Source organism: Marmota flaviventris, chromosome 12, assembly GCF_047511675.1.
Source record: "Marmota flaviventris isolate mMarFla1 chromosome 12, mMarFla1.hap1, whole genome shotgun sequence".
Lineage (NCBI taxonomy): Eukaryota > Metazoa > Chordata > Mammalia > Rodentia > Sciuridae > Marmota > Marmota flaviventris.
In genome coordinates this window covers 43,110,975-43,124,027 of record NC_092509.1, presented here as the reverse complement: position 1 = coordinate 43,124,027, position 13,053 = coordinate 43,110,975, and the positions used below count along the sequence as shown (strand labels likewise).

The window sequence follows — 13,053 nt, the reverse complement described above, 5'->3', positions numbered from 1 at the left end:
AGACTTGTTTGAACACTTTATGTTAAAGGCTTTTCATGTACATATGTTTCATTATCTAGGAATAGAATTGCTGGATCAAAGGGTAGGTGTATGTTAAATTTCATAAGACACTAACAAAATAATTTCTAACATGGTTGCAATATTTCACACACTCAAGAGCAATATGTGAAAATTCCACTTGTTCTACTTCAATGATCCTTGTCTGCTAATTTATCCCTGAAGAATTCTGATCAATTCACTACTACAATTTTGTCTTCCTGAGAATGTCATTAGTAATGAAATTCTACAGAATATAAGTTTTTTTTTTTTTTTTTTTTTTTTGGTACCAGGGATTGAACTCAGGGACCTGAGCCATATTCCCAGCCCTATTTTGTATTTTTTAAATCTAGAGACAGGGTTTCACTGAGTTGCTTAGTGCCTCGCTTTTGCTAAAGCTGGCTTTGAACTCTCGGTCTGTGTGCCACCCCACCCCTCCAACCCCCCCAGAACATAAGCTTTTGAGACTCTTTCATTCAGCATATTGCCTTTGAATTTAGCTAAAATTTTCTGTGTACCAAAAATTCATTCCTTCTTATGTTGAACAGTATTCCATTACCATGATTACCACAGTTCATTCATCTGTTGAAATATGACAATATTTTTTAATTTGAAAAATGTCTGGTTTATCAATTTTTTTCTTTTTAATTATTACATTTCTTTATTATTTTTTTAATGTTGTCAATTTCTTTTAATAGTAATTTGTGTCTTGTCTAAGAAAACTTTGTCTATACCAAGGTCATCAAGGCCATGAATCTATTCTCCCATGTTTTCTTTATGTCTTTTTTTTTTTTTTTTTTTTTTTTTTTTTTTTTTTTTTGCTTTCAGATAGTTTTTTTTTTCCTAGCCTTAGATGCTTTCCACAGACACATAGAGTGATCACTACTCAGTTGAAGATGGGAGTCCCCTGAAGGTCTATGGAGCTCACTCTTTCTTCTCTTCTCTGAACTCTGTTTCTTGACCATCCTGGATATCTCCTTTCCTCATCACAGAAAAACCACTGGAATCTGCCTCTTTGCATCATGACTTGGAAATACCTGTTTTGAAGCAGTATGCTTTTGCCTAGTAACCAGTGTTTTGAAATTCATCCATTCATATATTTTTGTCTGATTTTATTTTATTTGTTCCAAACAGGAAGATAAACCTAGTCACTGTAACTCCATCTTGTGTGTGTGTGTGCATGTGTGCGTGTGTATGTATGTGTGTGTGTGTGTGTGTGTGTGTGTGTGTGTATGTGTGTTTATTTATTTTGGTACTGTGGATTGAAACCAGGGGCACTTTACCACTGAGCTACAGCCCTAGCTGTTTTTACTTACTTACTTTTTGAGACAGAATTTTGCTAAGTTGTTTAGGGCTTCATTTTCTTGTTGAGGCTGGCCTCCAACTTGTATCCTCCCACCTCAGCCTCTCATGTCACTGGGATTACAGGTGTGAGCCATCAAACCTGGCTACCTCTTACTCCATCTTGGCTGGAAGCAGAAGATTTCAAAGGGTGACATCAGAGATACACATTCACAGTAAAGGTCTATGATCCAATTCAAGTGAAATTTATGGAATTTCATGAAACAGGAGTCATGGATAATTTTTTCTCCACAATGGTATCAGCTTTTTTATCTTTTATTTTTCTGGGGAAGAATTTTCCTTCCCCATTGAAGTACACTGGCACTATTGAAAACTCTCTTTACCGTTTATGTGTTAATGTATTTTTGAACAGTCTATTTTGTTCACTTTTTGTCTATTGTGCAATATTATATGATCTTAACTATTGTAACTTTATGATAAGTCTGAAACCCTCTGAGGTATGTTCTTGGAATACCTCATTTTCCAAGATTGCTTTGGCTATTCTAGATCTTCAAATCTTTGTATCTGCATATAAATCTCAAAATTCTAAGAAATCAAGAAGCTAATACTTTTGATTCATTTAGTTACTATCATATCCATTGATTAAGCCTTGCACCTTGGATGCATGTACTAGACTAAAATTGTTCCTTTTCTACATATGGCAGTGAAAAGTAATTAAGAAAACTAAAGATCTGATTCTCTTTGTGTGAATTTAACTCAAAGATCACATTGTTAATCCAAGGAACCCTCCCACACATTTTAAGTAATCTTAATCTATAGTTTATAATCTGGCACCAGAGCAAATAAGAGTTTTAAAATAAATCACTCCTGGATGCTAACACACAATAAGAGGGAGCAGGGAAGAATAACAGTTAATCGGATTGGACAATGGGGGAACAAACAGAAGGGGTGGATGGGAATAGGAAAGAGAGTAGAATGAATCACGTGTAACTTTCCTATGTTCATATATGAATACACAACCAGGTTAACTCCACATCATGTACAACCACTAGAATGGGAAGTTATATTCCATGTATGTGTAATATGCTGAAATATACTCTACTATCATGTATATTTAAAAATAACAATTAAAAACATTAAAAAAATAAATGATTCCCTCTGCCCTGGTCTCTAAACAAGAATTTATTATGGTAATTACCAACAACTCATTTTCACTCCGTCTCACAATACACAATATTAACAAACATTAAATAAAGAACCATTATCACAAACTTACAGCTTTAAAAACTAGATGCATCCAAGCATCATCTGCTGTTGTTTTTGAAATTGGATTTAAACCTAGAAGTTTATCCAGCAGGTCGTAAGCTTTATGGGGTACCTCATCTCTGCCTTCTAAATTGGTCACATACTCATTAAAATGATTCCCACAGCCATTACTGACCACTTTCTATATTGAATTACCTGAGTGCTGTGCCCGAAATGCTTGTATGATGTAAGAAGTTTTCTAGTCTGTCTTCTCTGAAAAAGTCGGGTCATAAGTACTCCCTTGTATGTCACTTGTTAATTTGGGATTTGTTAGAATCCAGACCCCTGATGGGCTGGGGATGTGGCTCAAGCGGTAGCAAGCTCGCCTGGCATGCGTGCGGCCCGGGTTCGATCCTCAGCACCACATACAAACAAAGATGTTGTGTCCGCCGAAAACTAAAAAATAATAAATATTAAAATTAAAAAAAAAAGAATACAGACCCCTGAGTCTCTCACAGAGTTTTCTCAAGTCTTGTGCTAAGACGTCTTTGCTACTCAACATCAATATGCCAAAAGTTTTAGCAGCCTAAATAGTTTCCCTGGACCTCTGAATTGTCAAAATTTGAGCCAACGCACTTAAAAGGATTATTTGCTTTATAAAATGGAAAACATTCATTAAGCAGAGAATTCTTTCTCTGACACCTGCAGACCACAGATTGATTGCTGTAGTTTGACTGGGACCCTTCATCAAGACCTCTGGTGCTCTGAACCCTTAGAGTACCTGCTTTTGGGGCAACATGCTGATACCTCAAAATGCAAATATTGAAAACTTTATCTGTTGCATAGCAGTCACAATGGAGGCCAGCCAGGTAAGAACTGACAGATTTCTTTGTCATACTAATATTCATAATTTTTGTAGAAATAGCCTTCTTTTTGTTACTGATTTTCTTGATCTTACACACACAGTCTTCGACTGCTTTGACCAGTAAGGGCTCTCATGTGAAATGGAGCTGTGTATCTTGAAATTTCTTTCTTCAGAAACAGGTGCTGGACAGGAAGGCCTACAGAATGTTCCTTTGCTTATTAATTTGAATTTGTGGAGGGTCTTTTAACAGAAATTTTTGTGATCGAGTGTTGATCCAGCTCCTTAGGTGCTGGGCCACTCAACGATATCTTTTTTTTTTTGTGGTGCTGGGGATTGAATCTAGGGTCTTGTGCATGCAAGGTCAACGAAATCTTGTTTCCAGGGGTTACATAAGATTTGTTTTGTGAACAACTTTCCTGCTGAGCTTCAGAGTGGACAAATTGAGTTCTTTGGTCCAAACCAAGGTGTCTACAGAGGTGTCTTTCTCAGACACCTATTATATATATATAAAAAATATCACTTGGCTTAGAACCACAATGAACAATAATAAACCAATGAATTTGTTTCAAAGCTCTGAACATATTTAACATATATTCTCACATTCCAGAAAAGAAAGAGAATTCAAAATGTCTGAAAAGGACTCATGCACCAGATAGATATAGCAAGAACCACATTTTTCTTAAAGCAATATTTAACTCTGATGACATTTTCTTGCCTCCCAGCCATCAGCTGCAATTTTTAAAGGATGACTTATGGAAATTAAGTGTTTGAGAGCAATTTTCTCTTCAGGTCCTACTTGTAACTGTGTTGTGGCCAAATAAACAGAGCTGAAAGGGTCTTCTCCAATTTTTTCTTTAATTTTAAACACATTGCCAAGCTTCATAGAGCTTCTCAACATTTTTTTCTTTTTTAAGTATTGGAAATTTTAAATTTGGCTCATACTTTTTTGAAGAGTCATCAGCCTGAAATCAGCCATGCAGGGCGAGGAAAAAGCCATTGGCTCCTCCATCTGAATTCTCAAAGATGACTTCCTAACAAAATAACTGGAATGCAAAACATCAACTAAGAGGTCATGTCCACAGGGAGAACAAAGCTGCATATGTTCCAATCCTCAAAGCAAGGGAAACTGTGGTCATATTTAAGGAATTCCATTTGTTTTACTTTCACCTTCCAGAAATACCAGCAGAGGACGGAAGGGAGAATTTCTCAGTCACCAGAGCCTCAGCAGCAGCTGGTGGAAAGGGGTAGGGGTTGAGGACAGACTAGGATCAGGCCTGTGCACAAGCCTGGTGGAAAGTGGGGAGGGGGCAGGAGGAGGAGGGAGGTTTGATCTGGGGAAGGAAAAGGAAGCATCAGGAGGCTTGTCCAAGGCCTTGTGAAAATAGGTGAACTGATAGGGCACTGGCCACCAGGGCCCTTTCCCTGCTGAGGAAGAGAAGGAGAAGGACCTTCCTCTTTTAGACCCAAGACTGAACCTAGAGTGTGTTTTAAACTAATAATCTTCAAAAAAATTATATATATATATATATAATTTTTGTAGAAATGGCCTTCTTTTTGTTACTGATTTTCTTGATTTTACACACACAGTCTTCGACTGCTTTGACCAGTAAGGGCTCTCATGTGAAATGGAGCTGTGTATCTTGAAATTTCTTTCAAAAAAAAAAAAAAAAAAAATATATATATATATATATATATATATATATATATTTTTTTTTTTTTTTTTTTTTTTTTTTTTTGAAATGGGATCTTGCTGTGTTGACCAGGCAGGTCTTGAACTTGTGGACTTGTGGACACAATTGATCTTCCCACCTCAACCTCCCAAGTAGCTAGAACTATAGGCATGTACCACTGTGACCAACTTAATAACCTTCAATTGAAAAAAAAGTTAATTCACAAAATTCATTAATTTTGGTTAATATAAACCAAAGATTGCCACAACACAGCAACTGAGAGAAACTGCAGTGTTGTTAGTATGGAATTCTGGAAAGGAGATGCTTCCTGAAGTTTACATTCAGAAACCATAAAATTTTATAGTTGGAGGACATGTAAATAAGTACCTATTTTAGTCCCATTATCTATTTATAATAGAAGTAAAGCCAAGAAAGTTTATATGGTTCCTTCAAAACTCCTAAGTGGCATCATCTAGCATTTCATGGCACTAAAAGAGATGACACAAGTCCATAATGTTGGATAAGATAAATTACCAAATAAGTTCAACAAATTAATCAGATAAATTAAAAGTATGACATTGGCAAAGTCATTTGATGCTTTCAGGGGCGATGAGAAGTCATTTACTTTAAGCTTTAAGGAACTCTCTAGATGTTTGTGTCCCTTTAAGACTTGAGGTACCTCAAATTGGGCTTTCAATTTTGGAGTCAAATACCAAATTTTTTTGCTGAGGGTTTATGCTACTTCTGTGATTAAGAAAAACAAACAAACAAACACAAGTTTTGCCAAAACTTACCAAACTTTATAAATCAACATAATGTAAACAGCTGTCTCAGTAGAAACATTTGAGTGGCGATAAAAAATCATGAAAGTATATATATTTCCTGTCCAAAATATTTAAGGTGGTCATGTTGGATTTATAAGTTCCAATCATTTGAGTAAAACAGATCACTTGGCACACAGCCGCGCAATGAGTGGATTTGTTTTCCTGGGAATATTTGTTGCATCTCTCAAACCTAGATACATTTTTATATCTCTTCTCATTCATGGCTTCCTTCCCATTATATTCCCATTTTATTGTTTAAATAAATGCAATTTATCCTTAGGTCAAGAGTTTATTTCATTTTTTTTTTAAAGCACCTTCCTTTATGCTTCTCTTGGTTCAGAAGGTCACATAGTATAGGCCTCCTTTAGTTTCCCAGTTCATATGCCATTGGAAGACTGACAGAAAAACTCAACATGTTAAGGAACAAAGATTATGAGAATATTTCCTTGAACTCCTGTTATTTAGATCAGCAGAAATAATCTACGTCTAGATACAATTTCAAACTTGGATTGTTGAGGGATTCAATAACAAAGAGACACAGCACCAGGGCATTCAACAGGAAGCAGTGTTTATTTCTTGCCTGAATAGAGCTCAGCACACTCACATCCAAAAACGGGAGCTCATGAATGCAGCAGCGCTTTGCCTTTTATAGCCCCTGCTGGGCCCCTTCTTCCCTCCACCTGCTACACACTAGCCCCTTTGTCTCCCCTATATGGAAAATTATATTTTTGCAGGTTTTCCTATACCACAAATTCATAAGAGGGTGTGGCAGAGCTATGCAGGCGCACTGGGGGTTGGGGGTGGTGGTATTAATGGGGTTGTGCTTGAATACTTCAGTACTGGCTGTGCCATGTTGCATTTAGTTGCATATGTGCCCATAGGCGCTGTCAATGCCACCTTGTCTTTGTTTGAAGAGGGCTCCTGCCACAGGATAACACCATTTTATATAAGAAGAAAATCAGAATATAATTGATAAAGAGAAAAACCAAGATTAGCAGAAAGTAAATGTCTATCTCTTTTGGAAAGTGACCCTTTTTGTCCTCCAAAGCCAGGAATGCTGTTTGTAAAATGCCACTCTCATTCTTTAACCTTTGCTTAATTCACTCTAAGTCTTTCTTTAGTCTTCCTTTTGATATTCTGTTACTATCTGGTGGAGAAATCACATTTTATAACTCAGGTTCCATACTTTTATAGTTATAAGAAGAACAATTATCATAAATGGCTTCTGGAACAAGTCCTGCATTTGTTTTCTTATAAGTAGCTGTTATCGTTTTATTTGAGTCATGTGCTTCATTTCTTTTTTTTATTTAATTGATTTTATTTTTTAAAATACATGACAGTGGAATGCATTACAATTCTTATTACACATATATACCACAATTTTTCATATCTTTGTATATAAAGTATGTTCACGCCAATTCATGTCTTTATATATGTACTTAAATTTTGCATTGCAATTCTTATTACACATATATACCACATTTTTTCATATCTCTGTTTGTATATAAAGTAGGTTGACACCCAATTCGTGTCCTCATACATCTACTTTGGATAATGATGTCCATCACATTCTACCATCCTTGCTGATCCCCTGCCTCCTCCTTTTCCCTCCCACCCCTCAGCCCTATCTATAATTCATTTATTCCTCCTATGCTCCCCCTCCCTACACCACTATGAGTCAGCCTCCTTATATCAGAGAAAACATTTGGCATTTGTTTTTTTGGGGGGATTGGCTGACTTCACTTAGCCTGATCTTCTCCAACACCATCCATTTACCTACAAATGCCATGATTTTATTCTCCTTTATTGCTGAATAAAATTCCATTGTGTATGTATGCCACATTTTTTTTTATCCATTCATCTACTGAAGGGCATCCAAGTTGGCTCCACAGTGTAGCTATTGTGAATTGTGCTGCTATAAACATTGATGTGGCTGTGTCCCTGTAGTATGCTGATTTTAAGTCCTTTGAGTATAGTTCGAGAAGAGGGATAGCTGGGTCTAATGGTGGTTCCATTCTCGGATTTCCAAGGAATCTGCATACTGCTTTCCATATTGGCTATATCAATTTTCAGTCCCACCAGCAATGTATAAGTATACCTTTTCCCCATATCCTTGCCAATACTTATTGTTGTTTTGTGTGTGCTTAGCTTTTTGAGTTCTTTATATACCCTAGAGATTAATGCTCTATCTGACGTGTGAGGGGTAAAAATTTGCTCCCAGGATGTAGGCTCTCTATTCACCTCACAGATTGTTTCTTTTGCTGAGAAAAAACTTTTTAGTTTGATTCCATTTTATTTATTGATTCTTGGTTTTAATTCTTGTGCTATAGGAGTCTCATTAAGGAAGTTGGCACCTAATGCCACATGATGAAGATTAGGGCCTACTTTTTTCTTCTATTAGATGCAGAGACTCTGGTTTAATTCCTAGGTCCTTGATCCATTTTGATTCTTTTTAAGCTACAAATCAAGGCTTTTTGTTTTACTAGACTTAGGTATATGTCTAATACCTCATATAATTAGAGGTATTTTGGTTTATATTTTTCATTTGCATATCAAACTCTTGGTCTTCCTTCATTTCAAATGTAAATACTTAAAGATCCCTTTTTTTGTATTATAAAAATTCTCATTGTGTTATAAGAATGTTCAGTTTTTGGTTTTTTATTTTGATATTCTGTTTTATTTTCACATAAATAAAACTTAGAAGATACTGGTTGTCTCAAATACCACAGTGACAGACACTCTAAATGTATTTCCTCCACACAACTAAGTATTTTCTTTTTAAAATTAGAGAGTATATCCTTTTGAGTTAAGTGGTGTTTCTTGCTCAGGGCAAACAGTAATTCTGATTTTTTTCCCCCAATTTCATTAAACTTCTGGTTTAACTCACTTGTGATGACTTGTACATTTTTTTTCCCATTACAACTTGTCTTGTGTCATCATTTCCTCATGTAAGGAAGACTTGAATAAACAGATACCTCCTCTCTAGCATATACTTTCATATCTCGTCATGGAGATAAATTTCGCAGATGTGCAAGTGGAAGATTAATTTGCTTGTTTAGATTTGTCACATTTCTTTTCTGTCAGGACATTTTTTTAAAAAAAAATCCATTTTTAAATAAATTAAAAAGAAAAAGAAAAATGGACAAAGAAAAATCAGAAAATAATTATAATGTAACTGTTAAACCTCCCAACATGTGCTTAGGTACTCCCAAATCACTGAAGTCTCACTAAGAAATGAAAGATAATTTACTTTAGGCTAAAATAGGAGAAAAAACATGAACCAGCAAATTTAAATTTGCCCCTGTTTTTTAGAACTAAACTTAACTCATTATGTGTTAAATTTACCTAAGATGAATTAGGTCTTTTTTAATATTACAGAGGCTTTCTCAGCTAAAAAGATTTTATTTCATTATATCTTAAATAGTGAGCCTTATAGTACATTTGTTTTTCTAAAGATCAGTAACAAGAGTAGATAAACTTTAAATGCCAAAATCAATAAACACCAATCAGAAATAAAAACAAAGTTCCAAATTTTAGTTCAAATTATGTACTATGATAGTGTCACACATATACAATAAATGTGTAAAAAATTTTTAATAATGCTTACAATTTTTTAATAATACTTAATACATTGAAATGAAACAAGTAAGAAAGTTGATGTTTATACCTGAACACTGAAGGTCTCATTCTAGAAGTATGACTCTCTTAATCAGCAGTTAGGTTGATTTTATGACCCTGTTCCTTCCCTCAAAATAGACACAGAAGCCAATTGGAGACCACAAGGCAGAATTAAATCTTTTACCTTGGTATTAGTGACTGGCAATATGGAATTACAAATTTTGAGTCAGTAGGAATGATAATCTTTAAGATCAAATCCAACTCGGTGGCCATCTCCATTACATATGTTCATAATTTCAACTACTTGATCATAGACTCAAATTTGGTCTTAATGTTAAACCACAATGCAAAGAAAAGACTGCTGACTCCAATTTTAAATCAAATTAAAGCAAGCTTGTAATTCTGGCCTGGACTGTCATTCCCGAAAAACGCTTGGCTAGAGAACAGTACCCCAGCTCTCTAGGAGCATGGTTTTATAGCACAAAAATTTTCAAAAGGGGGGTGTCTTGAGAGCTTATAGATAACAGGATTTTGAAAAGCATAATACAGAGGCAGATAGTAGACTAATGATCTAAATGGCTCCACATATCAAGTTAGGAAGTAAATTTAGATCTCAACACCAGAATTTATGAGGAGCTGTTGAGGTTTCAGAGAGGGTTGTTATCTGGTCAGGGAAAACCAGAATTTATGAGACACCACTAAGGTTTCAGAGAGGGTTGCTTTCTGATCAGGGAAAGCCTGGCATGGGTGAGTTCAAGGCATGGGCAGCCATTCCAAGCAAGTTTACAAATTGCAGTAATTTATAGTAAAACAAAAATTAACTCTTCACGACTTTGTGATGAGATAGCTCCCAATCTTAACATGGAATTAGTCTGGGTTCATCATTCCCCCTTGTCTTATGTGTCCCTTTCAAATCTTTGATAGGTAGAGGAAAAGCTCTGAAGGAATTTTAATACCTCAGGTAATAGTCCCCAACTTTCTGGAGTCACCCCAAACTGGCCTTATCTGACCTGATTTGATTTACATATCTATATTGACTGTCTATCTATTTCTGGCTTCACTGTGGTAAGAAAAAGGGGCAACGATCATTCTGGCTTCTTTGGAGCTGAGAGGGGGCAGTGTGGGGTTGGGGGCAGCTTTGGAGTTCTGATCAGATTGAAGTCTGGTTGGGGAAGAACAGGTTGTAAAGTCCTGTGCAGATGGGTGCTTCTATGAAAGAGAAACAAAAAACATAAGTACTGAGCAAATATTGCCACCTCTGGAACATGTCAATGAATATCGTGAAGATGACATGAAATTAATATTTTCTCACCTGGAGGTGTGAAGACTGAGAAGCTGTCCCCATAATAAGGCCAGAGTGGACAAGGCCTTTATATAGGAATGTAAATCTTTAACATCTTTAGAGTTATCAGGAATGTAAACACAACATTTAACTTTTAATGTTGCAGATGTCCATCCCCATGAGATGTAGTTAAGCTACTCAATGTTACCTGATCTTGTAAATATTTGCTGCTATGACCTCCCTGTCCAGTAGAGAACCCTTTGTTTCTGTTACTTAGGGCTTGATAATCATACTAGCAAACATCAAGGCTACCTGTGTAAGTTAGGAATATCTGTACACCTTAAATTAACTAAAAACTTCTGACTCTGGCAGTCCCTCTTGATAGTTTCTTTTGATAGTTATCAGGCATTCTTGCCTAATAATCTCTCTTTGTAGTCTACAGTCTTACTTATTTTGGGGGCTAACATAGGTGTTATATTATATAATAAATATATCTTAAGTTATATTTAGCTATTATTATTTATCTTTAAATGCCCAGGAGTGGCTGTGTTTTGGTTTTAGCTGTTTTTGCTAAGTGTTTAAGATGATGTAAGTCAAAATGACTTTTTTTTTTCTATCTATTATTAAGAGTCAGTTGAGTTTCCATGGGAGTCACTCTTGGGGGAACTTGAGAGCAATTACTTAGTTCTAGTGCCATTTGGGCTAGGTTGGGTCCAAGTCTTGCTGACCATGTGGCTTCCCTTAGAAGCACCAGGGATGTTTCCCTTCTCCAATAACCCTCTTCTTTGTGGTGTGTGCATCGATTGGCTTTCTGTTCTTCGGTGGTCTCATTAATCTCCCTGATGGAGAGGTTATGTGGCTCAGAGTTGCAAAGCTCTTTAGAGAAGTTCCCTGTTCTCTGGGTTTAGACTGACTTGGAAGGCAAGAGCCAAATATTTGTTCTTGGTCCCTTTTAATGTAACTTTAATTTTAAGTCTTGATCTTAAACATCTAGCAAAGTCAGTCTCACCAGTCTTAAATTAAGAGTACTGAGCTTTAACTTTAATATTTATAACCTCACATTAATTGGGGTCTGTGCTATAATATCTGTCCTTTAAGTGATGGCTTATTATCTTAAATTAGCCCAGGTTGTGTGTTCTTGAAGCAATTCTTCTGTAAAACATTAACAGGCAACATTTAGACAGTTTATAAAGAAAATACAAAATAACATTAACAAAAGTAAAAACATATCTAGTTTGTGTAATAACTACCTTGAGCTTTGATTGAGTTATATTATAACCCCTATTTGAGATCCTTGTAATCTTAAAAAAAATCAATCTTTTGAATAGAACTTTAAATGAACTAAAGTCTGGCCTGCTGTGGAGTCATTCTGACATATAGTAAGATGGGAGGAAGAGCCTTATCTAAGATAAGGCGGGGCTCTTTCTAAATCTTTCTAAATCTTAAGTAAAGTATTCTAGTTCTGAAGCTTATTTTTGTTTCTTAAAAATCATTTCATAAAGTTTACATATATAGTTGCTCGAGGTCACATGAATATTAGTTAACAATATGATATTACATTTAAAACACGAACTACCAAAAGGCTGAGAGCTTTCAACATTTTGTGGAAAAGTTGCAAAATGTGTGTGTTCTACAATATTAATCTTTACATAGATTAGGCTCTCATTAACTTAAAAATATATTTAAATTGTACCCCAGTGTAAAAAGTAACAAAACTTTAGATCTTATTGATAACAGGTCCATTTATACACCATTAAATGGTATAAATCTCTAATAAATCTCCAATAAATTTATCATCCTTATAAGCCTAAAATTACCATACAACTTTAGTTTGGAGAACACCAGTTTGATATAATGTTTTTTTCAAGCTTCTACATTAAAGACTTGTGGAACATATTTAATATACAAATAATAGTAATAGCACCATAATGATATTGATATTTTTATATTAATTAAGTTTAGCTCTTAAGGAAATAACATTTTATAATATTTAAAAATAACAGTTGTTTTTTAACCATAATTGTACAATCCTTAATTACTTTAAGATTACTTGCTCAAAAAACCAAGACTTAATAAATACAATGTTATGGTAAAATCAATGTTTTAAGAAATCCTTGTTTTTTTAACATATAGATTAAACTTTGGTTTATATCAGTATATGAACATTTGACCTTAAGGAAAACTTTAAATAGACTTGACTGATCATTTTAC

The 13,053-nt window shown here is 35.1% G+C and overlaps 1 pseudogene; it reads right to left on the bottom strand.

The window, feature by feature from the left end:
* Positions 1 to 2,602: 2,602 nt before the first annotated feature.
* On the bottom strand, positions 2,603 to 4,457 carry LOC114087034 (cell division cycle 7-related protein kinase-like; annotated as a pseudogene).
* Positions 4,458 to 13,053: the final 8,596 nt, after the last annotated feature.